At 38.1% G+C, this 25,155-nt stretch overlaps 20 non-coding genes across 20 annotated transcripts; all 20 read left to right on the forward strand.

Moving 5' to 3' along the window:
- Positions 1 to 1,285: 1,285 nt before the first annotated feature.
- On the forward strand, positions 1,286 to 1,358 carry TRNAV-CAC (transfer RNA valine (anticodon CAC)). Its single transcript has one exon. It is a non-coding gene; the product is annotated as a tRNA-Val (tRNA).
- A 1,187-nt stretch (positions 1,359 to 2,545) lies between these two features.
- TRNAV-AAC (transfer RNA valine (anticodon AAC)) lies at positions 2,546 to 2,618 on the forward strand. The gene has a single exon. It is a non-coding gene; the product is annotated as a tRNA-Val (tRNA).
- Positions 2,619 to 3,033: 415 nt separating this feature from the next.
- Positions 3,034 to 3,106, forward strand: TRNAV-AAC (transfer RNA valine (anticodon AAC)). The gene has a single exon. It is a non-coding gene; the product is annotated as a tRNA-Val (tRNA).
- A 575-nt stretch (positions 3,107 to 3,681) lies between these two features.
- Positions 3,682 to 3,754, forward strand: TRNAV-CAC (transfer RNA valine (anticodon CAC)). The gene has a single exon. It is a non-coding gene; the product is annotated as a tRNA-Val (tRNA).
- Positions 3,755 to 5,464: 1,710 nt separating this feature from the next.
- TRNAV-CAC (transfer RNA valine (anticodon CAC)) lies at positions 5,465 to 5,537 on the forward strand. The gene has a single exon. It is a non-coding gene; the product is annotated as a tRNA-Val (tRNA).
- A 605-nt stretch (positions 5,538 to 6,142) lies between these two features.
- TRNAV-CAC (transfer RNA valine (anticodon CAC)) lies at positions 6,143 to 6,215 on the forward strand. Its single transcript has one exon. It is a non-coding gene; the product is annotated as a tRNA-Val (tRNA).
- Positions 6,216 to 6,791: 576 nt separating this feature from the next.
- Positions 6,792 to 6,864, forward strand: TRNAV-CAC (transfer RNA valine (anticodon CAC)). The gene has a single exon. It is a non-coding gene; the product is annotated as a tRNA-Val (tRNA).
- A 605-nt stretch (positions 6,865 to 7,469) lies between these two features.
- On the forward strand, positions 7,470 to 7,542 carry TRNAV-CAC (transfer RNA valine (anticodon CAC)). Its single transcript has one exon. It is a non-coding gene; the product is annotated as a tRNA-Val (tRNA).
- An 80-nt stretch (positions 7,543 to 7,622) lies between these two features.
- TRNAV-AAC (transfer RNA valine (anticodon AAC)) lies at positions 7,623 to 7,695 on the forward strand. The gene has a single exon. It is a non-coding gene; the product is annotated as a tRNA-Val (tRNA).
- Positions 7,696 to 9,065: 1,370 nt separating this feature from the next.
- TRNAV-AAC (transfer RNA valine (anticodon AAC)) lies at positions 9,066 to 9,138 on the forward strand. Its single transcript has one exon. It is a non-coding gene; the product is annotated as a tRNA-Val (tRNA).
- A 1,975-nt stretch (positions 9,139 to 11,113) lies between these two features.
- TRNAV-AAC (transfer RNA valine (anticodon AAC)) lies at positions 11,114 to 11,186 on the forward strand. Its single transcript has one exon. It is a non-coding gene; the product is annotated as a tRNA-Val (tRNA).
- A 3,221-nt stretch (positions 11,187 to 14,407) lies between these two features.
- TRNAV-AAC (transfer RNA valine (anticodon AAC)) lies at positions 14,408 to 14,480 on the forward strand. Its single transcript has one exon. It is a non-coding gene; the product is annotated as a tRNA-Val (tRNA).
- Positions 14,481 to 15,886: 1,406 nt separating this feature from the next.
- TRNAV-CAC (transfer RNA valine (anticodon CAC)) lies at positions 15,887 to 15,959 on the forward strand. Its single transcript has one exon. It is a non-coding gene; the product is annotated as a tRNA-Val (tRNA).
- A 422-nt stretch (positions 15,960 to 16,381) lies between these two features.
- On the forward strand, positions 16,382 to 16,453 carry TRNAV-AAC (transfer RNA valine (anticodon AAC)). The gene has a single exon. It is a non-coding gene; the product is annotated as a tRNA-Val (tRNA).
- Positions 16,454 to 16,724: 271 nt separating this feature from the next.
- TRNAV-AAC (transfer RNA valine (anticodon AAC)) lies at positions 16,725 to 16,797 on the forward strand. The gene has a single exon. It is a non-coding gene; the product is annotated as a tRNA-Val (tRNA).
- A 3,481-nt stretch (positions 16,798 to 20,278) lies between these two features.
- On the forward strand, positions 20,279 to 20,351 carry TRNAV-AAC (transfer RNA valine (anticodon AAC)). Its single transcript has one exon. It is a non-coding gene; the product is annotated as a tRNA-Val (tRNA).
- Positions 20,352 to 20,621: 270 nt separating this feature from the next.
- Positions 20,622 to 20,694, forward strand: TRNAV-CAC (transfer RNA valine (anticodon CAC)). Its single transcript has one exon. It is a non-coding gene; the product is annotated as a tRNA-Val (tRNA).
- Positions 20,695 to 22,742: 2,048 nt separating this feature from the next.
- Positions 22,743 to 22,815, forward strand: TRNAV-AAC (transfer RNA valine (anticodon AAC)). The gene has a single exon. It is a non-coding gene; the product is annotated as a tRNA-Val (tRNA).
- A 605-nt stretch (positions 22,816 to 23,420) lies between these two features.
- Positions 23,421 to 23,493, forward strand: TRNAV-AAC (transfer RNA valine (anticodon AAC)). The gene has a single exon. It is a non-coding gene; the product is annotated as a tRNA-Val (tRNA).
- A 115-nt stretch (positions 23,494 to 23,608) lies between these two features.
- TRNAV-AAC (transfer RNA valine (anticodon AAC)) lies at positions 23,609 to 23,681 on the forward strand. Its single transcript has one exon. It is a non-coding gene; the product is annotated as a tRNA-Val (tRNA).
- Positions 23,682 to 25,155: the final 1,474 nt, after the last annotated feature.

A 25,155-nucleotide genomic window follows, 5' to 3' on the forward strand; every position in this document is an offset into this window, starting at 1 on the left:
TAATTCTTTTCCGTTCCCCAAGAGGCAGTTTTTGTAATGTAGTGGTTATCACATTCATCTCATATGCGAAAGGTCCTCAGTTTGAAAGTGGGCAGAAACAGACTTTTACTTTATGATTTTATGAGGATTCTGTTACTATGGGTCTTCCAGGTTCAATACTTTTCCGTCCCGCAGAGGCAGTTTCTGTAGTGTAGTGGTTATCATGTTCGCCTCACACGCAAAGGTCCCCAGTTCGAAACTGGGCAGAAACATACTTTTACGTTATGATTTTATGAGGATACTGTTACTATGGGTCTTCCAGGTTCAATACTTTTCCAACCTCGCAGAGGCAGTTTCTGTAGTGTAGTGGTTATCACGTTCGCCTAACACACAAAAGGTCCCTAGTTTGAAAGTCGGCAAAAACATACTTTTACTTTATGATTTTATGAGGATTCTGTTACTATGGCTCTTCCAGGTTCAATACTTTTCCGTACCCACAGAGGCAGTTTCTGTAGTGTAGTGGTTATCACATTCGCCTCACACGCGAAAGGTCCCCAGTTTGAAAGTGGGCAGAAACATACTTTTACTTTATGATTTTATGAGTATTCTGTTACTATGGGTCTTCCAGGTTCAATACTTTTCCAACCCCGCAGAGGCAGTTTCTGTAGTGTAGTGGTTATCACGTTTGCCTAACACACAAAAGGTCCCCAGTTTGAAAGTGGGCAAAAACATACTTTTACTTTATGATTTTATGAGGATTCTGTTACTATGGGTCTTCCAGGTTCAATACTTTTCTGTCTCCAAAGATGCAGTTTATGTAGTGTAGTGGTTATCACATTCGCCTAACACGCGAAAGGTCCACAGTTCTAAACTGGGCAGAAACATTTTTTTTTATTTAGGATTTTAGGATTTTTCTCTTACTATTAGCAGAAAAAATATTTTTGAAAGCCCATATGCAAATTGCACTTCCACGTTTAATTCTTTTCCGTTCCCCAAGAGGCAGTTTTTGTAATGTAGTGGTTATCACATTCATCTCATATGCGAAAGGTCCTCAGTTTGAAAGTGGGCAGAAACAGACTTTTACTTTATGATTTTATGAGGATTCTGTTACTATGGGTCTTCCAGGTTCAATACTTTTCCGTCCCGCAGAGGCAGTTTCTGTAGTGTAGTGGTTATCATGTTCGCCTCACACGCAAAGGTCCCCAGTTCGAAACTGGGCAGAAACATACTTTTACGTTATGATTTTATGAGGATACTGTTACTATGGGTCTTCCAGGTTCAATACTTTTCCAACCTCACAGAGGCAGTTTCTGTAGTGTAGTGGTTATCACGTTCGCCTCACATGCGGAAGGTCCCCAGTTCGAAACTGGGCAGAAACATACTTTCACGTTATGATTTTATGAGGATTCTGTTACTATGGCTCTTCCAGGTTCAATACTTTTCCGTACCCACAGAGGCTGTTTCTGTAGTGTAGTGGTTATCACATTCGCCTCACACGCGAAAGGTCCCCAGTTTGAAAGTGGGCAGAAACATACTTTTACTATATGATTTTATGAGGATACTGTTACTATGGGTCTTCCAGGTTCAATACTTTTCCAACCCCGCAGAGGTAGTTTCTGTAGTGTAGTGGTTATCACGTTCGCCTAACACACAAAAGGTCCCCAGTTTGAAAGTGGGCAAAAACATACTTTTACTTTATGATTTTATGAGGATTCTGTTACTATGGGTCTTCCAGGTTCAATACTTTTCTGTCTCCAAATATGCAGTTTATGTAGTGTAGTGGTTATCACATTCGCCTAACACGCGAAAGGTCCCCAGTTCTAAACTGGGCAGAAACATTTTTTTTTATTTAGGATTTTAGGATTTTTCTCTTACTATTAGCAGAAAAAATATTTTTGAAAGCCCATATGCAAATTGCACTTCCAAGTTTAATTCTTTTCCGTTCCCCAAGAGGCAGTTTTTGTAATGTAGTGGTTATCACATTCATCTCATATGCGAAAGGTCCTCAGTTTGAAAGTGGGCAGAAACAGACTTTTACTTTATGATTTTATGAGGATTCTGTTACTATGGGTCTTCCAGGTTCAATACTTTTCCGTCCCGCAGAGGCAGTTTCTGTAGTGTAGTGGTTATCATGTTCGCCTCACACACAAAGGTCCCCAGTTCGAAACTGGGCAGAAACATACTTTTACGTTATGATTTTATGAGGATACTGTTACTATGGGTCTTCCAGGTTCAATACTTTTCCAACCTCGCAGAGGCAGTTTCTGTAGTGTAGTGGTTATCACGTTCGCCTAACACACAAAAGGTCCCCAGTTTGAAAGTGGGCAAAAACATACTTTTACTTTATGATTTTATGAGGATTCTGTTACTATGGCTCTTCCAGGTTCAATACTTTTCCGTACCCACAGAGGCAGTTTCTGTAGTGTAGTGGTTATCACATTCGCCTCACACGCGAAAGGTCCCCAGTTTGAAAGTGGGCAGAAACATACTTTTACTTTATGATTTTATGAGGATACTGTTACTATGGGTCTTCCAAGTTCAATACTTTTCCAACCCCGCAGAGGCAGTTTCTATAGTGTAGTGGTTATCACGTTCGCCTAACACGCGAAAGGTCCCCAGTTCGAAACTGGGCAAAAACATACTTTTACTTTATGATTTTATGAGGATTCTGTTACTATTAGCAGAAAAAATATTTTTGAAAGCCCATATGCAAATTGCACTTCCAGGTTTAAATCTTTTCGTTTCCCCAAGAGGCAGTTTCTGTAGTGTAGTGGTTATCATGTTCATCTCATATGCGAAAGATCCTCAGTTTGAAAGTGGGGCAGAAACATTATGATTTTAAGAGTATTCTGTTACTATGACTCTTCCAGGTTCAATACTTTGCCACTCCACAAGAGGCTGTTTCTGTAGTGTAGTGGTTATCACATTCATCTCATATGCGAAAAGTCCTCAGTTTGAAAAGTAGGCAGAGACATACTTTTACTTGATGATTTTAGGAGTATTCTGTTACTATGTATCTTCCAGGTTCAATACTTTTCCATCCCCGCAGAGGCAGTTTCTGTAGTGTAGTGGTTATCACGTTCGCCTAACACGCGAAAGGTCCCCAGTTCGAAACTGGGCAGAAACATTTTTTTTATTTATGATTTTAGGATTTTTGAGTTACTAGTAGCGGAAAAAATATTTTTGAAAGCCCATATGCAAATTGCACTTCCAAGTTTAATGCTTTTCCGTTCCCCAAGAGGCAGTTTTTGTAGTGTAGTGGTTATCACATTCATCTCATATGTGAAAGGTCCTCAGTTTGAAAGTAGGCAGAAACATACTTTTACTTTATGATTTTATGAGTATTCTGTTACTATGGGTCTTCCAGGTTCAATACTTTTCCATCCCCACAGAGGCAGTTTCTGCAGTGTAGTGGTTATCACGTTCGCCTCACACGCGAAAGGTCCCCTGTTTGAAAGTGGGCAGAAACATACTTTTACTTTATGATTTTATGAGGATACTGTTACTATGGTTCTTCCAGGTTCAAAACTTTTCAGTTCCGCAAAAGCAGTTTCTGTAGTGTAGTGGTTATCACGTTCGCCTCACACGCGAAAAGTCCCCAGGTCGAAACTGGGCAGAAACATAATTTCACGTTATGATTTTAATAGTATTCTTTTACTATGGGTCTTCCAGGTTCAATACTTTTCCGTACCCACAGAGGCAGTTTCTGTAGTGTAGTGGTTACCATATTCGCCTCACACGCGAAAGGTCCCCAGTTCGAAACTGGGCAGAAACATTTTTTTTATTTATGATTTTAGGATTTTTCTGTTACTAGTAGCAGAAAAAATATTTTTGAAAGCCCATATGCAAATTGCACTTCCAAGTTTAATTCTTTTCCATTCCCCAAGAGGCAGTTTTTGTAGTGTAGTGGTTATCATATTCATCTCATATGCGAAAGGTCAACAGTTTGAAAGTAGGCAGAAACATACTTTTACTTTATGATTTTAGGAGTATTCTGTTACTATGGCTCTTCCAGGTTCAATACTTTTCCGTCCCCACAGAGGCAGTTTCTGTAGTGTAGTGGTTATCACAATCGCCTATCACGCGAAAGGTCCCCAGTTTGAAAGTGGGCAGAAACATACTTTTACTTTCAATACTTTTCCGTCACCGCAGAGGCAGTTTCTGTAGTATAGTGGTTATCACGTTCGCCTAACACGTGAAAAGTTCCCAGTTTGAAACTGGGCTGAAAATTTCTTTTTATTTAGGATTTTTCTGTTACTATAAGCAGAAAAAATATTTTTGAAAGCCCATATGCAAATTGAACTTCCAGGTTTAAATCTTTTCCATTCCCCAAGAGGCAGTTTCTGTAGTGTAGTGGTTATCACGTTCATCTCATATGCGAAAGATCCTCAGTTTGAAAGTGGGGCAGAAACATTCTTTTACATTATGATCTTAAGAGTATTCTGTTACTATGGCTCTTCCAGGTTCAATACTTTGCCACTCCACAAGAGGCTGTTTCTGTAGTGTAGTGGTTATCACATTCATCTCATATGCGAAAAGTCCTCAGTTTGAAAGTAGGCAGAAACATACTTTTACTTTATGATTTTAAGAGTATTCTGTTACTATGGCTCTTCCCGGTTCAATACTTTTCCAACCCCACAGAGGCAGTTTCTGTAGTGTAGTGGTTATCACTTTCGCCTTACACGTGAAAGGTCCCCAGTTTGAAACTAGGCAGAAACTTTTTTTGTATTTATGATTTTAGAATTTTTCTGTTACTAGTAGCAGAAAAAATATTTTTGAAAGCCCATATGCAAATTGCACTTCCAAGTTTAATTCTTTTCCGTTCCCCAAGAGGCAGTTTCTGTAGTGTAGTGGTTATCACAATCATCTCATGTGCGAAAGGTCCTCAGTTTGAAAGTGGGCAGAAACATACTTTTACTTTATGATTTTATGAGGATTCTGTTACTATGGCTCTTCCAGGTTCAATACTTTTCCGTACCCACAGAGGCAGTTTCTGTAGTATAGTGGTTATCACTTTTGCCTAACACACGAAAGGTCCCAAGTTCAAAAATGGGCAGAAACATTTTTTTTATTTATGATTTTAGGATTTTTCTGTTACTATTAGCAGAAAAAATATTTTTGAAAGCCCATATGCAAATTGCACATCCATGTTTAATTCTTTTCCGTTCCTCAAGGGGCAGTTTTTGTAGTGTAGTGGTTATCACAATCATCTCATGTGCGAAAGGTCCTCAGTTTGAAAGTGGGCAGAAACATACTTTTACTTTATGATTTTATGAGGATTCTGTTACTATGGCTCTTCCAGGTTCAATACTTTTCCGTACCCACAAAGGCAGTTTCTGTAGTGTAGTGGTTATCACATTCGCCTCACACGCAAAAGGTCCCCAGTTTGAAAGTGGGCAGAAACTTACTTTTACTTTATGATTTTATGAGGATACTGTTACTATGGGTGTTCCAGGTTCAATACTTTTCCAACCCCGCAGAGGCAGTTTCTGTAGTGTAGTGGTTATCACATTCGCCTCACACGCGAAAGGTCCCCAGTTCGAAACTGGGCAGAAACATTTTTTTTATTTATGATTTTAGGATTTTTCTGTTACTATTAGCAGAAAAAATATTTTTGAAAGCCCATATGCAAATTGCACTTCCAAGTTTAATTCTTATCCGTTCCCCAAGAGGCAGTTTTTGTAATGTAGTGGTTATCACATTCATCTCATATGCGAAAGGTCCTCAGTTTGAAAGTGGGCAGAAACATACTTTTACTTTATGATTTTATGAGGATTCTGTTACTATGGATCTTCCAGGTTCAATACTTTTCAGATCCCGCAGAGGCTTTTTCTGTAGTGTAGTGGTTATCACTTTCGCCTTACACGTGAAAGGTCCCCAGTTTGAAACTGGGCAGAATTTTTTTTTTTTTTTTGGATTTTTCAGTTACTATTAGCAGAAAAAATATTTTTGAAAGCCCATATGCAAATTGCACATCCAAGTTTAATTCTTTTCCTTTCCCCAAGAGGCAGTTTTTGTAGTGTAGTGGTTATCACAATCATTTCATATGCGAAAGGTCCTCAGTTTGAAAGTGGGCAGAAACATACTTTTACTTTATGATTTTATGAGGATTCTGTTACTATGGCTCTTCCAGGTTCAATACTTTACAGTTCCCGCGGAGGCAGTTTCTGTAGTGTAGTGGTTATCATGTTCGCCTCACACGCGAAAGGTCCCCAGTTCGAAACTGTGCAGAAACATACTTTTATGTTATGATTTTAAGAGTATTCTGTTACTATGGCTCTTCCAGGTGCAATACTTTTCCATCCTCATAGAGGCAGTTTCTGTAGTATAGTGGTTATCACTTTTGCCTAACACACGAAAGGTCCCAAGTTCAAAAATGGGCAGAAACATTTTTTTTATTTATGATTTTAGGATTTTTCTGTTACTATTAGCAGAAAAAATATTTTTGAAAGCCCATATGCAAATTGCACATCCATGTTTAATTCTTTTCCGTTCCTCAAGGGGCAGTTTTTGTAGTGTAGTGGTTATCACAATCATCTCATGTGCGAAAGGTCCTCAGTTTGAAAGTGGGCAGAAACATACTTTTACTTTATGATTTTATGAGGATTCTGTTACTATGGCTCTTCCAGGTTCAATACTTTTCCGTACCCACAAAGGCAGTTTCTGTAGTGTAGTGGTTATCACATTCGCCTCACACGCAAAAGGTCCCCAGTTTGAAAGTGGGCAGAAACTTACTTTTACTTTATGATTTTATGAGGATACTGTTACTATGGATCTTCCAGGTTCAATACTTTTCCAACCCCGCAGAGGCAGTTTCTGTAGTGTAGTGGTTATCACATTCGCCTCACACGCGAAAGGTCCCCAGTTCGAAACTGGGCAGAAACATTTTTTTTATTTATGATTTTAGGATTTTTCTGTTACTATTAGCAGAAAAAATATTTTTGAAAGCCCATATGCAAATTGCACTTCCAAGTTTAATTCTTATCCGTTCCCCAAGAGGCAGTTTTTGTAATGTAGTGGTTATCACATTCATCTCATATGCGAAAGGTCCTCAGTTTGAAAGTGGGCAGAAACATACTTTTACTTTTTGATTTTATGAGGATTCTGTTACTATGGATCTTCCAGGTTCAATACTTTTCAGATCCCGCAGAGGCTTTTTCTGTAGTGTAGTGGTTATCACTTTCGCCTTACACGTGAAAGGTCCCCAGTTTGAAACTGGGCAGAATTTTTTTTTTTTTTTTGGATTTTTCAGTTACTATTAGCAGAAAAAATATTTTTGAAAGCCCATATGCAAATTGCACATCCAAGTTTAATTCTTTTCCTTTCCCCAAGAGGCAGTTTTTGTAGTGTAGTGGTTATCACAATCATTTCATATGCGAAAGGTCCTCAGTTTGAAAGTGGGCAGAAACATACTTTTACTTTATGATTTTATGAGGATTCTGTTACTATGGATCTTCCAGGTTCAATACTTTACAGTTCCCGCGGAGGCAGTTTCTGTAGTGTAGTGGTTATCATGTTCGCCTCACACGCGAAAGGTCCCCAGTTCGAAACTGTGCAGAAACATACTTTTATGTTATGATTTTAAGAGTATTCTGTTACTATGGCTCTTCCAGGTGCAATACTTTTCCATCCTCATAGAGGCAGTTTCTGTAGTGTAGTGGTTATCACTTTTGCCTAACACGCTAAAGGTCCCCAGTTCGAAACTGGGCAGAAACATACTTTTATGTTATGATTTTAAGACTATTCTGTTACTATGGCTCTTCCGGGTGCAATACTTTTCCATCCTCACAGAGGCAGTTTCTGTAGTGTAGTGGTTATCACATTCGCCTCACAAGCGAAAGGTCCCCAGTTTGAAACAGGGCAGAATTTTATTTTTTTTTGGGGATTTTTCAGTTACTATTAGCAGAAAAAAATTTTTGAAAGCCCATATGCAAATTGCACATCCAAGTTTAATTCTTTTCCTTTCCCCAAGGGGCAGTTTTTGTAGTGTAGTGGTTATCACAATCATCTCATATGCGAAAGGTCCTCAGTTTGAAAGTGGGCAGAAACATACTTTTACTTTATGATTTTATGAGGATTCTGTTACTATGGCTCTTCCAGGTTCAATACTTTACAGTTCCCGCAGAGGCAGTTTCTGTAGTGTAGTGGTTATCACGTTCGCCTCACACGCGAAAGGTCCCCAGTTTGAAAGTGGGTAACAACATACTTTTACGTTACGATTTTAAGAGTATTCTGTTACTATGGCTCTTCCAGGTGCAATACTTTTCCATCCTCATAGAGGCAGTTTCTGTAGTGTAGTGGTTATCACGTTCGCCTAACACGCGAAAGGCCCCCAGTTAAAAAATGGGCTGAAACATTTTTTTTATTTATGATATTAGGATTTTTCTGTTACTATTAGCAGAAAAAATATTTTTTGAAAGCCCATATGCAAATTGCACATCCAAGTTTAATTCTTTTCCTTTCCCCAAGAGGCAGTTTTTGAAGTGTAGTGGTTATCACAATCATCTCATATGCGAAAGGTCCTCAGTTTGAAAGTGGGCAGAAACATACTTTTACTTTATGATTTTATGAGGATTCTGTTACTATGTGTCTTCCAGGTTCAATACTTTTCAGTTCCCGCAGAGGCAGTTTCTCTAGTGTAGTGGTTATCATGTTCGCCTCAGACGTGAAAGGTCCCCAGTTCGAAACTGGGCAGAAACATACTTTCACGTTATGATTTTAAGAGTATTCTGTTACTATGGCTCTTCCAGGTTCAATACTTTTCCGTACCCACAGAGGCAGTTTCTGTAGTGTAGTGGTTATCACATTCGCCTCACACGCGAAAGGTCCCCAGTTTGAAAGTGGGCACAAATGTACTTTTACTTTATGATTTTATGAGGATACTGTTACTATGGGTCTTCCAGGTTCAATACTTTTCCAACCCCGCACAGGCAGTTTCTGTAGTGTAGTGGTTATCATGTTCGCCTAACACACAAAAGGTCCCCAGTTAGAAAGTGTGCAAAAACATACTTTTACTTTATGATTTTAAGAGGATTCTGTTACTATGCGTCTTCCAGGTTCAATACTTTTCCATCTCCAAAGATGCAGTTTCTGTAGTGTAGTGGTTATCACATTTGCCTAACACGCGAAAGGTCCCCATTTCGAAACTGGGCAGAAACATTTTTTTTTATTTATAATTTTAGGATTTTTCTGTTACTATTAGCAGAAAAAATATTTTTGAAAGCCCATATGCAAATTGCACTGCCAGGTTTAATTCTTTTCCTTTCCCAAAGAGGCAGTTTCTGTAGTGTAGTTGTTATCACGTTCATCTCATATGCGAAAGATCCTCAGTTTGAAAGTGGGGCAGAAACATACTTTTACATTATGATTTTAAGAGTATTCTGTTACTATGGCTCTTCCAGGTTCAATACTTTGCCACTCCACAAGAGGCTGTTTCTGTAGTGTAGTGGTTATCATGTTCGCCTCACACGCGAAAGGTCCCCTGTTTGAAACTGGGCAGAAACTTACTTTTACTTTATGATTTTAAGAGTATTCTGTTACTATGGCTCTTCCCGGATCAATACTTTTCCAACACCACAGAGGCAGTTTCTGTAGTGTAGTGGTTATCACTTTCGCCTTACACGTGAAAGGTCCCCAGTTTGAAACTGGGCAGCATTTTTTTTTTTTTTTTGGATTTTTCAGTTACTATTAGCAGAAAAAATATTTTTGAAAGCCCTTATGCAAATTGCACTTCCAAGTTTAATTCTTTTCCGTTCCCCAAGAGGCAGTTATTGTAGTGCAGTGGTTATCACATTCATCTCATATGCGAAAGGTCCTCAGTTTGAAAGTGGGAAGAAACACACTTTTACTTTATGATTTTATGAGGATTCTGTTACTATGGGTCTTCCAGGTTCAATACTTTTCCATCCTCGCAGAGGTAGTTTCTGTAGTGTAGTGGTTATCACTTTTGCCTAACACGCGAAAGGTCCCAAGTTCAAAAATGGGCAGAAACATTTTTTTTATTTATGATTTTAGGATTTTTCTGTTACTATTAGATGCGAAAGATCCTCAGTTTGAAACTGGGCAGAAACTTACTTTTACTTTATGATTTTAAGAGTATTCTGTTACTATGGCTCTTCCCGGTTCAATACTTTTCCAACACCACAGAGGCAGTTTCTGTAGTGTAGTGGTTATCACTTTCGCCTTACACGTGAAAGGTCCCCAGTTTGAAACTGGGCAGCATTTTTTTTTTTTTTTGGATTTTTCAGTTACTATTAGCAGAAAAAATATTTTTGAAAGCCCATATGCAAATTGCACATCCAAGTTTAATTCTTTTCCTTTCCTCAAGGGGCAGTTTTTGTAGTGTAGTGGTTATCACAATCATCTCATATGCGAAAGGTCCTCAGTTTGAAAGTGGGCAGAAACATACTTTTACTTTATGATTTTATGAGGATACTGTTACTATGGGTCTTCCAGGTTCAATACTTTTCCAACCTCGCAGAGGCAGTTTCTGTAGAGTAGTGGTTATCACGTTCGCCTAACACACAAAAGGTCCCCAGTTTGAAAGTGGGCAAAAACATACTTTTACATTATGATTTTATGAGGATTCTGTTACTATGGGTCTTCCAGGTTCAATACTTTTCCATCTCCAAAGATGCAGTTTCTGTAGTGTAGTTGTTATCACATTGGCCAAACACGCGAAAGGTCCCCAGTTCGAAACTGGGCAGAAACATTTTTTTTATTTATGATTTTAGGATTTTTCTCTTACTATTAGAAGAAAAAATATTTTTGAAAGCCCATATGCAAATTGCACTTCCAAGTTTAATTCTTTTCCGTTCCCCAAGAGTCAGTTTTTGTAATGTAGTGGTTATCACATTCGCCTCACACGCGAAAGGTCCCCAGTTTGAAAGTGGGCAGAAACATACTTTTACTTTATGATTTTACGAGTGTTCTGTTACTATGGGTCTTCCAGGTTCAATACTTTTCCAACCCCGCAGAGGCAGTTTCTATAGTGTAGTGGTTATCACGTTCGCCTAACACACAAAAGGTCCCCAGTTTGAAAGTGGGCAAAAACATACTTTTACTTTATGATTTTATGAGGATTCTGTTACTATGGGTCTTCCAGGTTCAATACTTTTCCATCTCCAAAGATGCAGTTTCTGTAGTGTAGTGGTTATCACATTCGCCTAACAGGCGAAAGGTCCCCAGGTCGAAACTGGGCAGAAACATTTTTTTTTATTTAGGATTTTAGGATTTTTCTGTTACTATTAGCAGAAAAAATATTTTTGAAAGCCCATATGCAAATTGCACTTCCAAGTTTAATTCTTTTCCGTTCCCCAAGAGGCAGTTTTTGTAATGTAGTGGTTATCACATTCATCTCATATACGAAAGGTCCTCAGTTTGAAAGTGGGCAGAAACATACTTTTACTTTATGATTTTATGAGGATTCTGTTACTATGGGTCTTCCAGGTTCAATACTTTTCAGTTCCCGCAAAGGCAGTTGCTGTAGTGCAGTGGTTATCATGTTCGCCTCACACGCGAAAGGTCCCCAGTTCGAAACTGGGCAGAAACATACTTTCACGTTATGATTTTAAGAGTATTCTGTTACTATGGCTCTTCCAGGTTCAATACTTTTCCGTACCCACAGAGGCAGTTTCTGTAGTGTAGTGGTTATCACATTTGACTCACACGCGAAAGGTCCCCAGTTTGAAAGTGGGCAGAAACATACTTTTACTTTATGATTTTATGAGGATACTGTTACTATGGGTCTTCCAGGTTCAATACTTTTCCAACCCCGCACAGGCAGTTTCTGTAGTGTAGTGGTTATCACGTTTGCCTAACAAACAAAAGGTCCCCAGTTTGAAAGTGGGCAGAAACATACTTTTACTTTATGATTTTATAAGTATTCTGTTACTATGGCTCTTCCAGGTTCAATACTTTTCCATTGGCACAGACGCAGTTCTGTAGTGTAGTGGTTATCACGTTCGCCTAACACGCAAAAAGTTCCCAGTTTGAAACTGGGCAGAAAATTTCTTTTTATTTAGGATTTTTCTGTTACTATTAGCAGAAAAAATATTTTTGAAAGCCCATATGCAAATTGCACTGCCAGGTTTAATTCTTTTCCATTCCCAAAGAGGCAGTTTCTGTAGTGTAGTTGTTATCACGTTCATCTCATATGCGAAAGATCCTCAGTTTGAAAGTGGGGCAGAAACATACTTTTACATTATGATTTTAAGAGTATTCTGTTACTATGGCTCTTCCAGGTTCAATACTTTGCAACTCCACAAGAGGCTGTTTCTGTAGTGTAGTGGTTATCATGTTCGCCTAACACGCGAAAGGTCCCCTGTTTGAAACTGGGCAAAATATTATTATTTTTTATTCAGGAATTTTCTGTTACTATTAGCAGAAAAAATATTTTTGAAAGCCCATATGCAAATTGCACTTCCAAGTTTAATTCTTTTCCGTTCCCCAAGAGGCAGTTATTGTAGTGCAGTGGTTATCACATTCATCTCATATGCGAAAGGTCCTCAGTTTGAAAGTGGGAAGAAACACACTTTTACTTTATGATTTTATGAGGATTCTGTTACTATGGGTCTTCCAGGTTCAATACTTTTCCATCCTCGCAGAGGTAGTTTCTGTAGTGTAGTGGTTATCACATTTGCCTAACACGCGAAAGGTCCCAAGTTCAAAAATGGGCAGAAACATTTTTTTTATTTATGATTTTAGGATTTTTCTGTTACTATTAGCAGAAAAAATATTTTTGAAAGCCCATATGCAAATTGCACATCCATGTTTAATTCTTTTCCGTTCCCCAAGAGGCAGTTTCTGTAGTGTAGTGGTTATCACGTTCATCTCATATGCGAAAGATCCTCAGTTTGAAAGTGGGCAGAAACATACTTTTACATTATGATTTTAAGAGTATTCTATAACCATGGCTCTTCCAGGTTCAATACTTTGCCACTCCACAAGAGGCTGTTTCTGTAGTGTAGTGGTTATCATGTTCGCCTCACACGCGAAAGGTCCCGTGTTTGAAACTGGGCAGAAACTTACTTTTACTTTATGATTTTAAGAGTATTCTGTTACTATGGCTCTTCCCGGTTCAATACTTTTCCAACACCACAGAGGCAGTTTCTGTAGTGTAGTGGTTATCACTTTCGCCTTACACGTGAAAGGTCCCCAGTTTGAAACTGGGCAGCATTTTTTTTTTTTTTTGGATTTTTCAGTTACTATTAGCAGAAAAAATATTTTTGAAAGCCCATATGCAAATTGCACATCCAAGTTTAATTCTTTTCCTTTCCTCAAGGGGCAGTTTTTGTAGTGTAGTGGTTATCACAATCATCTCATATGCGAAAGGTCCTCAGTTTGAAAGTGGGCAGAAACATACTTTTATTTTATGATTTTATGAGGATACTGTTACTATGGGTCTTCCAGGTTCAATACTTTTCCAACCTCGCAGAGGCAGTTTCTGTAGAGTAGTGGTTATCACGTTCGCCTAACACACAAAAGGTCCCCAGTTTGAAAGTGGGCAAAAACATACTTTTACTTTATGATTTTATGAGGATTCTGTTACTATGGGTCTTCCAGGTTCAATACTTTTCCATCTCCAAAGATGCAGTTTCTGTAGTGTAGTTGTTATCACATTGGCCAATCACGCGAAAGGTCCCCAGTTTGAAACTGGGCAGAAACATTTTTTTTATTTATGATTTTAGGATTTTTCTCTTACTATTAGCAGAAAAAATATTTTTGAAAGCCCATATGCAAATTGCACTTCCAAGTTTAATTCTTTTCCGTTCCCCAAGAGGCAGTTTTTGTAATGTAGTGGTTATCACATTCGCCTCACACGCGAAAGGTCCCCAGTTTGAAAGTGGGCAGAAACATACTTTTACTTTATGATTTTATGAGTATTCTGTTACTATGGGTCTTCCAGGTTCAATATTTTTCCAACCCCGCAGAGGCAGTTTCTGTAGTGTAGTGGTTATCACGTTCGCCTAACACACAAAAGGTCCCCAGTTTGAAAGTGGGCAAAAACATACTTTTACTTTATGATTTTATGAGGATTCTGTTACTATGGGTCTTCCAGGTTCAATACTTTTCCATCTCCAAAGATGCAGTTTCTGTAGTGTAGTGGTTATCACATTCGCCTAACAGGCGAAAGGTCCCCAGCTCGAAACTAGGCAGAAACATTTTTTTTTATTTAGGATTTTAGGATTTTTCTGTTACTATTAGCAGAAAAAATATTTTTGAAAGCCCATATGCAAATTGCACTTCCAAGTTTAATTCTTTTCCGTTCCCCAAATGGCAGTTTTTGTATTGGTTATCACGTTCGCCTCACATGCGAAAGGTCCCCAGTTTGAAAGTGGGCAGAAACATACTTTTACTTTATGATTTTATGAGGATACTGTTACTATGGGTCTTCCAAGTTCAATACTTTTCCAACCCCGCAGAGGCAGTTTCTGTAGTGTAGTGGTTATCACGTTCGCCTAACACGCGAAAGGTCCCCAGTTCGAAACTGGGCAGAAACATTTTTTTATTTAGGATTTTAGGATTTTTCTGTTACTAGTAGCAGAAAAAATATTTTTGAAAGCCCATATGCAAATTGCACATCCAAGTTTAATTCTTTTCATTTCCCCAAGAGGCAGTTTTTGTAGTGTAGTGGTTATCTCAATCATCTCATATGCGAAAGGTCCTCAGTTTGAAAGTGGGCAGAAACATACTTTTACTTTATGATTTTATGAGTATTCTGTTACTATAGTTCTTCCAGGTTCAATACTTTTCCAACCCCGCAGAGGCAGTTTCTGTAGTGTAGTGGTTATCACGTTCGCCTAACACTCAAAAGGTCCCAAGTTTGAAAGTGGGCAAAAACATACTTTTACATTATGATTTTAAGAGTATTCTATAACCATGGCTCTTCCAGGTTCAATACTTTGCCACTCCACAAAAGGATGTTTCTGTAGTGTAGTGGTTATCACGTTCGCCTCACATGCGAAAGGTCCCCTGTTTGAAACTGGGCAGAAACATACTTTCACGTTATGATTTTAAGAGTATTCTGTTACTATGGCTCCTCCAGGTACAATACTTTTCTGTACCCACAGAGGCAGTTTCTGTAGTGTAGTGGTTATCAAGTTCACCTCACACGCGAAAAGTCCCCAGTTCGAAACTGGGTAGAAACTTTTTTTTTATTTATGATTTTAGGATTTTTCTGTTACTATTAGCAGAAAAAATATTTTTGAAAGCCCATATGCAAATTGCACTTCCGAGTTTAATTCTTTTCTGTTCTCCAAGAGGCAGTATTTGTAGTGTAGTGGTTATCATATTCATCTCATATGCGAAAGGTCATCAGTTTGAAAGTAGGCAGAAACATACTTTTACTTTATGATTTTATAAGTATTCTGTTACTATGGCTCTTCCAGGTTCAATACTTTGCCACTCCACAAGAGGCAGTTTCTGTAGTGTAGTGGTTATCACGTTCGCCTAACTCGCGAATGGTCCCCTGTTTGAAACTGGGCAAAAATTTATTTTTTATTCAGGATTTTTCTGTTACTATTAGCAGAAAAAATATTTTTGAAAGCCCATATGCAAATTGCACTTCCAGGTTTAATTCTTTTCCGTTCCCCAAGAGGCAGTTATTATAGTGTAGTGGTTATCACATTCATCTCATATGCAAAAGGTCCTCAGTTTGAAAGTGGGCAGAAACATACTTTTACTTTATGATTTTATGAGGATTCTGTTAATATGGGTCTTCCAGGTTCAATACTTTTAAGTCCTCGCAGAGGTAGCTTCTGTAGTGTATTGGTTATCACGTTCGCCTTACACGCGAAAGGTCACCAGTTCGAAACTTGGCAGAAACATACTTTTATGTTATGATTTTAAGAGTATTCTGTTACTATGGCTCTTCCAGGTGCAATACTTTTCCATCCTTGCAGAGGCAGTTTCTGTAGTCTAGTGGTTATCACGTTCGCCTCACACGCGAAAGGTCCCCAGTTCAAAACTGGGCAGAAACATACTTTTACGTTATGATTTTAAGAGTATTTTGTTACTATGGCTCTTCCAGGTTCAATACTTTCTGTCCCCACAGAGGCAGTTTCTGTAGTGTAGTGGTTATCACATTCGTGGAACACGCGAAAGGTCCCCAGTTTGAAACTGGGCAGAAACATTTTTTTAATTTATGATTTTAGGATTTTTCTGTTACTAGAAGCAGAAAAAATATTTTTGAAAGCCCATATGCAAATTGCTCTTCCAAGTTTAATTCTTTTCCGTTCCCCAAGAGGTAGTTTTTGTAGTGTAGTGGTTATCACATTCATCTCATATGCGAAATGTCCTCAGTTTGAAAGTAGGCAGAAACATACATTTACTTTATGATTTTATGAGTATTCTGATACTATGGGTCTTCCAGGTTCAATACTTTTCCAACCCCACAGAGGCAGTTTCTGTAGTGTAGTGGTTATCACGTTCGCCTAACACGCGAAAGGTCCCCAGTTCGAAACTGGCAGAAACATTTTTTTTTATTTATGATTTTAGGATTTTTCTGTTACTAGTAGCAGAAAAAATATTTTTGAAAGCCCATATGCAAATTGCACTTCCAAGTTTAATTCTTTTCCGTTCCCCAAGCGGCAGTTTTTGTAGTGTAGTGGTTATCACATTCATCTCATTTGCGAAAGGTCCTCAGTTTGAAAGTGGGCAGAAACACACTTTTACTTTATGATTTTATGAGAATTCTGTTATTATGGGTCTTCCAGGTTCAATACTTTTCAGTTCCCGCAGAGGCAGTTTCTGTAGTGTAGTGGTTATCACGTTCGCCTAACACGCGAAAGGTCCCCAGTTCGAAACTGGGCAGAAACATTTTTTTTATTTAGGATTTTAGGATTTTTCGGTTACTAGTAGCAGAAAAAATATTTTTGAAAGCCCATATGCAAATTGCACATCCAAGTTTAATTCTTTTCCTTTCCCCAAGAGGCAGTTTTTGTAGTGTAGTGGTTATCACAATCATCTCATATGCGAAAGGTCCTCAGTTTGAAAGTGGGCAGAAACATACTTTTACTTTATGATTTTATGAGGATTCTGTTACTATGGGTCTTCCAGGTTCAATACTTTTCAGTTTCATCAGAGGCAGTTTCTGTAGTGAAGTGGTTATCACGTTCACCTCACACGCGAAAGGTCCCCAGTTCGAAACTGGGCAGAAACATACTTTCACGTTATGATTTTAAGAGTATTCTGTTACTATGGCTCTTCCAGATTCAATACTTTTCCGTACCCACAGAGGCAGTTTCTGTAGTGTAGTGGTTATTACATTCACCTCACAGGCTAAAGGTCCCCAGTTTGAAAGTGGGCAGAAACATACTTTTACTTTCAATACTTTTCCGTACCCGCAGAGGCAGTTTCTGTAGTGTAGTGGTTATCACGTTCGCCTAACACGCAAAAAGTTCCCAGTTTGAAACTGGGCAGAAAATTTATTTTTATTTAGGATTTTTCTGTTACTATTAGCAGAAAAAATATTTTTGAAAGCCCATATGCAAATTGCACTTCAAAATTTAATTCTTTTCCGTTCCCCAAGAGGCAGTTTTTGGAGTGTAGTGGTTATCACATTCATCTCATATGAGAAAGGTCCTCAGTTTGAAAGTGGGCAGAAACATACTTTTACTTTATGATTTTATGAGGATTCTGTTACTATGGCTCTTCCAGGTGCAATACTTTTCCAACCCCACAGAGGTAGTTTCTGTAGTGTAGTGGTTATCACATTCGCCTAACACGCAAAAAGTTCCCAGTTTGAAACTGGGCAGAAAATTTATTTTTATTTAGGATTTTTCTGTTAATATTAGCAGAAAAAATATTTTTGAAAGCCCATATGCAAATTGCACTTCCGAGTTTAATTCTTTTCAGTTCTCCAAGAGGCAGTTTTTGTAGTGTAGTGGTAATCATATTCATCTCATATGCGAAAGGTCCTCAGTTTGAAAGTAGGCAGAAACATACTTTTACTTAATGATTTTATTAGTATTCTGTTACTATGGCTCTTCCAGTTTCAATACTTTTCCGTTGGCACAGATGCAGTTTCTGTAGTGTAGTGGTTATCACGTTCGCCTAACACGCAAAAAGTTCCCAGTTTGAAACTGGGCAGAAAATTTATTTTTATTTAGGATTTTTCTGTTACTATTAGCAGAAAAAATATTTTTGAAAGCCCATATGCAAATTGCACTTCCAGGTTTAATTCTTTTCCATTCCCCAAGAGGCAGTTTCTGTAGTGTAGTGGTTACCACGTTCATCTCATATGCGAAAGATCCTCAGTTTGAAAGTGGGGCAGAAACATACTTTTACATTATGATTTTAAGAGTATTCTGTTACTATGGCTCTTCCAGGTTCAATACTTTGCCACTCCACAAGAGGCTGTTTCTATAGTGTAGTGGTTATCATGTTCATCTCATATGCGAAAGGTTCCCTGTTCAAAACTGGGCAGAAACATACATTTACGTTATGATTTTAAGAGTATTCTGTTACTATTGCTTTTCCAGGTTCAATACTTTTCCGTACCCACAGAGGCAGTTTCTGTAGTGTAGTGGTTATCACATTTGCCAAACAAGCGAAAGGTCCCCATTTTGAAAGTGGGCAGAAACATAATTATACTTTATGATTTTAAGAGTATTCTGTTATTATGGCTCTTCCAGGTTCAATACTTTTCCGTCCCCAATGAGGCAGTTTCTGTAGTGTAGTGGTTATCACATACGCCTAACACGCGAAAGGTCCCCAGCTCGAAACTGGGCAGAAACATTTTTTTTATTTAGGATTTTAGGATTTTTCTGTTACTATTAGCAGAAAAAATATTTTTGAAAGCCCATATGCAAATTGCACTTCCAAGTTTAATTCTTTTCCGTTCCCCAAGAGGCAGTTATTGTAATGTAGTGGTTATCACATTCATCTCAAATGCGAAAGGTCCTCAGTTTGAAAGTGGCCAGAAACATACTTTTACTTTATGATTTTATGAGTATTCTGTTACTATGGGTCTTCCAGGTTCAATACTTTTCCGTTTTTGCAGAGGCAGTTTCTGTAGTGTAGTGTTTATCACGTTCGCCTCACATGTGAAAGCTCCCAAGTTCGAAACTGGGCAGAAACATACTTTTACGTTATGATTTTAAGAGTATTCTGTTACAATGGCTCTTCCATGTTCAATACTTTTCCGTTGGCACAGACGCAGTTTCTGTAGTGTAGTGGTTATCACGTTCGCCTAACACGCAAAAAGTTCCCAGTTTGAAACTGGGTAGAAACTTTTTTTTTATTTCTGATTTTAGGATTTTTCTGTTACTATTTGCAGAAAAAATATTTTTGAAAGCCCATATGCAAATTGCACTTCCGAGTTTAATTCTTTTCAGTTCTCCAAGAGGCAGTTTTTGTAGTGTAGTGGTAATCATATTCATCTCATATGCGAAAGGTCCTCAGTTTGAAAGTAGGCAGAAACATACTTTTACTTTATGATTTTATTAGTATTCTGTTACTATGGCTCTTCCAGTTTCAATACTTTTCCGTTGGCACAGACGCAGTTTCTGTAGTGTAGTGGTTATCACGTTCGCCTAACACGCAAAAAGTTCCCAGTTTGAAACTGGGCAGAAAATTTCTTTTTATTTAGGATTTTTCTGTTACTATTAGCAGAAAAAATATTTTTGAAAGCCCATATGCAAATTGCACTTCCAGGTTTAATTCTTTTCCATTCCCCAAGAGGCAGTTTCTGTAGTGTAGTGGTTACCACGTTCATCTCATATGCGAAAGATCCTCAGTTTGAAAGTGGGGCAGAAACATACTTTTACATTATGATTTTAAGAGTATTCTGTTACTATGGCTCTTCCAGGTTCAATACTTTGCCACTCCACAAGAGGCTGTTTCTGTAGTGTAGTGGTTATCATGTTCATCTCATATGCGAAAGGTCCTCAGTTTGAAAGTGGGCAGAAACATACTTTTACTTTATTATTTTTTGAGGATTCTGTTACTATGGTTCTTCCAGGATCAGTATTTTTCCGTCCCTGCAGAGGCAGTTTCTGTAGTGTAGTGGTTATCACATTCGCCTTACACGCGACAGGTCCCCTGTTCGAAACTGGGCAGAAACATACTTTTACGTTATGATTTTAAGAGTATTCTGTTACTATGGCTTTTCCAGGTTCAATACTTTTCCGTACCCACAGAGGCAGTTTCTGTAGTGTAGTGGTTATCACATTTGCCAAACAAGCGAAAGGTCCCCATTTTGAAAGTGGGCAGAAACATACTTTTACTTTATGATTTTATGAGGATAATGTTACTATAGGTCTTCCAAGTTCAATACTTTTCCATCCCTGCAGAGGCAGTTTCTGTAGTGTAGTGGTTATCACGTTTGCCTAACAAGCGAAAGGTCCCCAGTTCGAAACTGGGCTGAAACATTTTTTTTATTTATGATTTTAGGATTTTTCTGTTACTCTTAGCAGAAAAAATATTTTTGAAAGCCCATATGCAAATTGCACTTCCAAGTTTAATTCTTTTCCGATCCCCAAGAGGCAGTTTTTGTAGTGTAGTGGTTATCACATTCATCTCATATGCGAAAGGTCCTCAGTTTGAAAGTAGGCAGAAACATACTTTTACTTTATGATTTTATGAGGATTCTGTTACTATGGATCTTCCAGGTTCAATACTTTTCCATCCTCGCAGAGGTAGTTTCTGTAGTGTAGTGGTTATCATGTTCGCCTCACACGCGAAAGGTCGCCAGTTCGAAACTGGGCAGAAACATACATTTACGTTATGATTTTAAGAGTATTCTGTTATTATGGCTCTTCCAGGTTCAATACTTTTCCATCCCCAAAGAGGCAGTTTCTGTAGTGTAGTGGTTATCACATACGCCTAACACGCGAAAGGTCCCCAGCTCGAAACTGGGCAGAAACATTTTTTTTATTTAGGATTTTAGGATTTTTCTGTTACTATTAGCAGAAAAAATATTTTTGAAAGCCCATATGCAAATTGCACTTCCAAGTTTAATTCTTTTCCGTTCCCCAAGAGGCAGTTATTGTAATGTAGTGGTTATCACATTCATCTCAAATGCGAAAGGTCCTCAGTTTGAAAGTGGGCAGAAACATACTTTTACTTTATGATTTTATGAGGATTCTGTTATTATGGGTCTTCCAGGTTCAATACTTTTCCGTCCCCGCAGAGGCAGTTTCTGTAGTGTAGTGGTTATCACATTCACCTCACACGCAAAGGTCCCCAGTTTGAAACTGGGTAGAAACTTTTTTTTTATTTATGATATTAGGATTTTTCTGTTACTATTAGCAGAAAAAAAATTTTGAAAGACCATATCCAAGTTGCACTTCCGAGTTTAATTCTTTTCAGTTCTCCAAGAGGCAGTTTTTGTAGTGTAGTGGTTATTATATTCATCTCATATGCAAAAGGTCCTCAGTTTGAAAGTAGGCAGAAACAAACTTTTACTTTATGATTTTATTAGTATTCTGTTACTATGGCTCTTCCAGGTTCAATACTTTTCCGTTGGCACAGAAGCAGTTTCTGTAGTGTAGTGGTTATCACATTCGCCTAACACGCAAAAAGTTCCCAGTTTGAAACTGGGCAGAAAATTTATTTTTATTTAGGATTTTTCTGTTACTATTAGCAGAAAAAATATTTTTGAAAGCCCATATGCAAATTGCACTTCAAAGTTTAATTCTTTTCCGTTCCCCAAGAGGCAGTTTTTGTAGTGTAGTGGTTACCACATTCATCTCATATGAGAAAGGTCCTCAGTTTGAAAGTGGGCAGAAACATACTTTTACATTATGATTTTAAGAGTATTCTGTTACTATGGCTCTTCCAGGTTCAATACTTTTCCGTCCCCACAGAGGCAGTTTCGGTAGTGTAGTGGTTATCACGTTCGCCTAACACGAAAAAAGTTCCCAGTTTGAAACTGGGCAGAAAATTTCTTTTTATTTAGGATTTTTCTGTTACTATTAGCAGAAAAAATATTTTTGAAAGCCCATATGTAAATTGCACTTCCAGGTTTAATTCTTTTCCATTCCCCAAGAGGCAGTTTCTGTAGTGTAGTGGTTATCACGTTCATCTCATATGCGAAAGATCCTCAGTTTGAAAGTGGGGCAGAAACATACTTTTACATTATGATTTTAAGTGTATTCTGTTACTATGGCTCTTCCAGGTTCAATACTTTGCCACTCCACAAGAGGCTGTTTCTGTAGTGTAGTGGTTATCATGTTCATCTCATATGCGAAAGGTCCTCAGTTTGAAAGTGGGCAGAAACATACTTTTACTTTATGATTTTATGAGTATTCTGTTACTATGGCTCTTCCAGTTTCAATACTTTTCCGTTGGCACAGACGCTGTTTCTGTAGTGTACTGGTTATCACGTTCGCCTAACACGCAAAAAGTTCCCAGTTTGAAAGTGGGGCAGAAACATACTTTTACATTATGATTTTAAGTGTATTCTGTTACTATGTCTCTTCCAGATTCAATACTTTGCCACTCCACAAGAGGCTGTTTCTGTAGTGTTGTGGTTATCATGTTCATCTCATATGCGAAAGGTCCTCAGTTTGAAAGTGGGCAGAAACATACTTTTACTTTATGATTTTTTGAGGATTCTGTTACTATGGGTCTTCCAGGTTCAATATTTTTCCTTCCCTGCAGAGGCAGGTTCTGTAGAGTAGTGGTTATCATGTTCGCCTCACACGCGAAAGGTCCCCAGTTCGAAACTGGGCAGAAACATACTTTTACGTTATGATTTTAAGAGTATTCTGTTACTATGGCTCTTCCAGGTTCAATACTTTTCCGTACCCACAGAGACAATTTCTGTAGTGTAGTGGTTATCACGTTCGCCTAACACGCGAAAGGTCCCCAGTTCAAAAATGGGCAGAAACATTTTTTTTATTTATGATTCTAGGATTTTTCAGTTACTATTAGCAGAAAAAATATTTTTGAAAGCCAATATGCAAATTGCACATCCAGGTTTAATTCTTTTCCATTCCCTAATGGGCAATTTCTGTAGTGTAGTGGTTATCACGTTCATCTCATATGCGAAAGATCCTCAGTTTGAAAGTGGGCAGAAACATACTTTTACTTTATGATTTTATGAGGATTCTGTTACAATGGGTCTTCCAGGTTCAATACTTTGCCACTCCACAAGAGGCTGATTCTGTAGTGTAGTGGTTATCACGTTCGCCTAACACGCGAAAGGTTCCCTGTTTGAAACTGGCCAGAAATTTAATTTTTATTTAGGATTTTTCAGTTACTATTAGCAGAAAAAATGTTTTTGAAAGCCCATATGCAAATTGCACTTCTAAGTTTAATTCTTTTCCGTTCCCCAAGAGGCAGTTTCTGTAGTGTAGTGGTTATCACATTCATCTCATATGAGAAAGGTCCTCAGTTTGAAAGTGGGCAGAAACATACTTTTACTTTATGATTTTATGAGGATTCTGTTACTATGGCTCTTCCAGGTGCAATACTTTTCCAACCCCACAGAGGTAGTTTCTGTAGTGTAGTGGTTATCACGTTCGCCTAACACGCGAAAGGTCCCCAGTTTGAAACTGGTCAGAAACATTTTTTTTATTTATGATTTTAGGATTTTTCTGTTACTATTAGCAGAAAAAATATTTTTGAAAGCCCATATGCAAATTGCACTTCCAAGTTTAATTCTTTTCCGTTCAAAGAGGCAGTTTCTGTAGTGTAGTGGTTATCACGTTCGCCTAACACGCGAAAGGTCCCCAGTTCAAAAATGGGCAGAAACATTTTTTTTATTATTGATTTTAGAATTTTTCTGTTACTATTAGCAGAAAAAATATTTTTGAAAGCCAATATGCAAATTGCACATCCAGGTTTAATTCTTTTCCATTCCCCAAGAGGCTGTTTCTGTAGTGTAGTGGTTATCACGTTCATCTCATATGCGAAAGATCTTGTTTGAAAGTGGGCAGAAACAAACTTTTACTTTATGATTTTAAGAGTATTCTGTTACTATGGCTCTTCCCGGTTCAATACTTTTCCAACCCCACAGAGGCAGTTTCTGTAGTGTAGTGGTTATCACGTTCGCCTCACACGCGAAAGGTCCCCTGTTTGAAACTGGGCAGAAACTTACTTTTACTTTATGATTTTAAGAGTATTCTGTTACTATGGCTCTTCCCGGTTTAATACTTTTCCAACCCCACAGAGGCAGTTTCTGTAGTGTAGTGGTTATCAGGTTCGACTAACATGCGAAAGGTCCCCAGTTCTACTGGGCAGAACCATTTTTTTTATTTATGATTTTAGGATTTTTCTGTTACTAGTAGCAGAAAAAATATTTTTGAAAGCCCATATGCAAATTGCACTTCCAGGTTTAATTCTTTTCCATTCCCCAAGAGGCAGTTTCTGTAGTGTAGTTGTAATCACGTTCATCTCATATGCGAAAGATCCTCAGTTTGAAAGTGGGGCAGAAACATACTTTTACATTATGATTTTAAGTGTATTCTGTTACTATGGCTCTTCCAGGTTCAATACTTTGCCACTCCACAAGAGGCTGTTTCTGTAGTGTAGTGGTTATCATGTTCATCTCATATGCGAAAGGTCCTCAGTTTGAAAGTGGGCAGAAACATACTTTTACTTTATGATTTTATGAGTATTCTGTTACTATGGCTCTTCCAGTTTCAATACTTTTCCGTTGGCACAGACGCTGTTTCAGTAGTGTACTGGTTATCACGTTCGCCTAACACGCAAAAAGTTCCCAGTTTGAAAGTGGGGCAGAAACATACTTTTACATTATGATTTTAAGTGTATTCTGTTACTATGGCTCTTCCAGATTCAATACTTTGCCACTCCACAAGAGGCTGTTTCTGTAGTGTAGTGGTTATCATGTTCATCTCATATGCGAAAGGTCCTCAGTTTGAAAGTGGGCAGAAACATACTTTTACTTTATGATTATTTTAGGATTCTGTTACTATGGGTCTTCCAGGTTCAATAGTTTTCCGTCCCTGCAGAGGCAGTTTCTGTAGTGTAGTGGTTATCATGTTTGCCTCACACGCGAAAGGTCCCCAGTTCGAAACTGGGCAGAAAAATACTTTTACGTTATGATTTTAAGAGTATTCTGTTACTATGGCTCTTCCAGGTTCAATACTTTTCCGTACCCACCGAGGCAGTTTCTGTAGTGTAGTGGTTATCACATTCGCCAAACAAGCGAAAGATCCCCAGTTTGAAAGTGGGCAGAAACATACTTTTACTTTATGATTTTATGAG

This window comes from Taudactylus pleione, unplaced genomic scaffold (genome assembly GCF_031769625.1).
Source record: "Taudactylus pleione unplaced genomic scaffold, aTauple2 ptg000050l, whole genome shotgun sequence".
Lineage (NCBI taxonomy): Eukaryota > Metazoa > Chordata > Amphibia > Anura > Myobatrachidae > Taudactylus > Taudactylus pleione.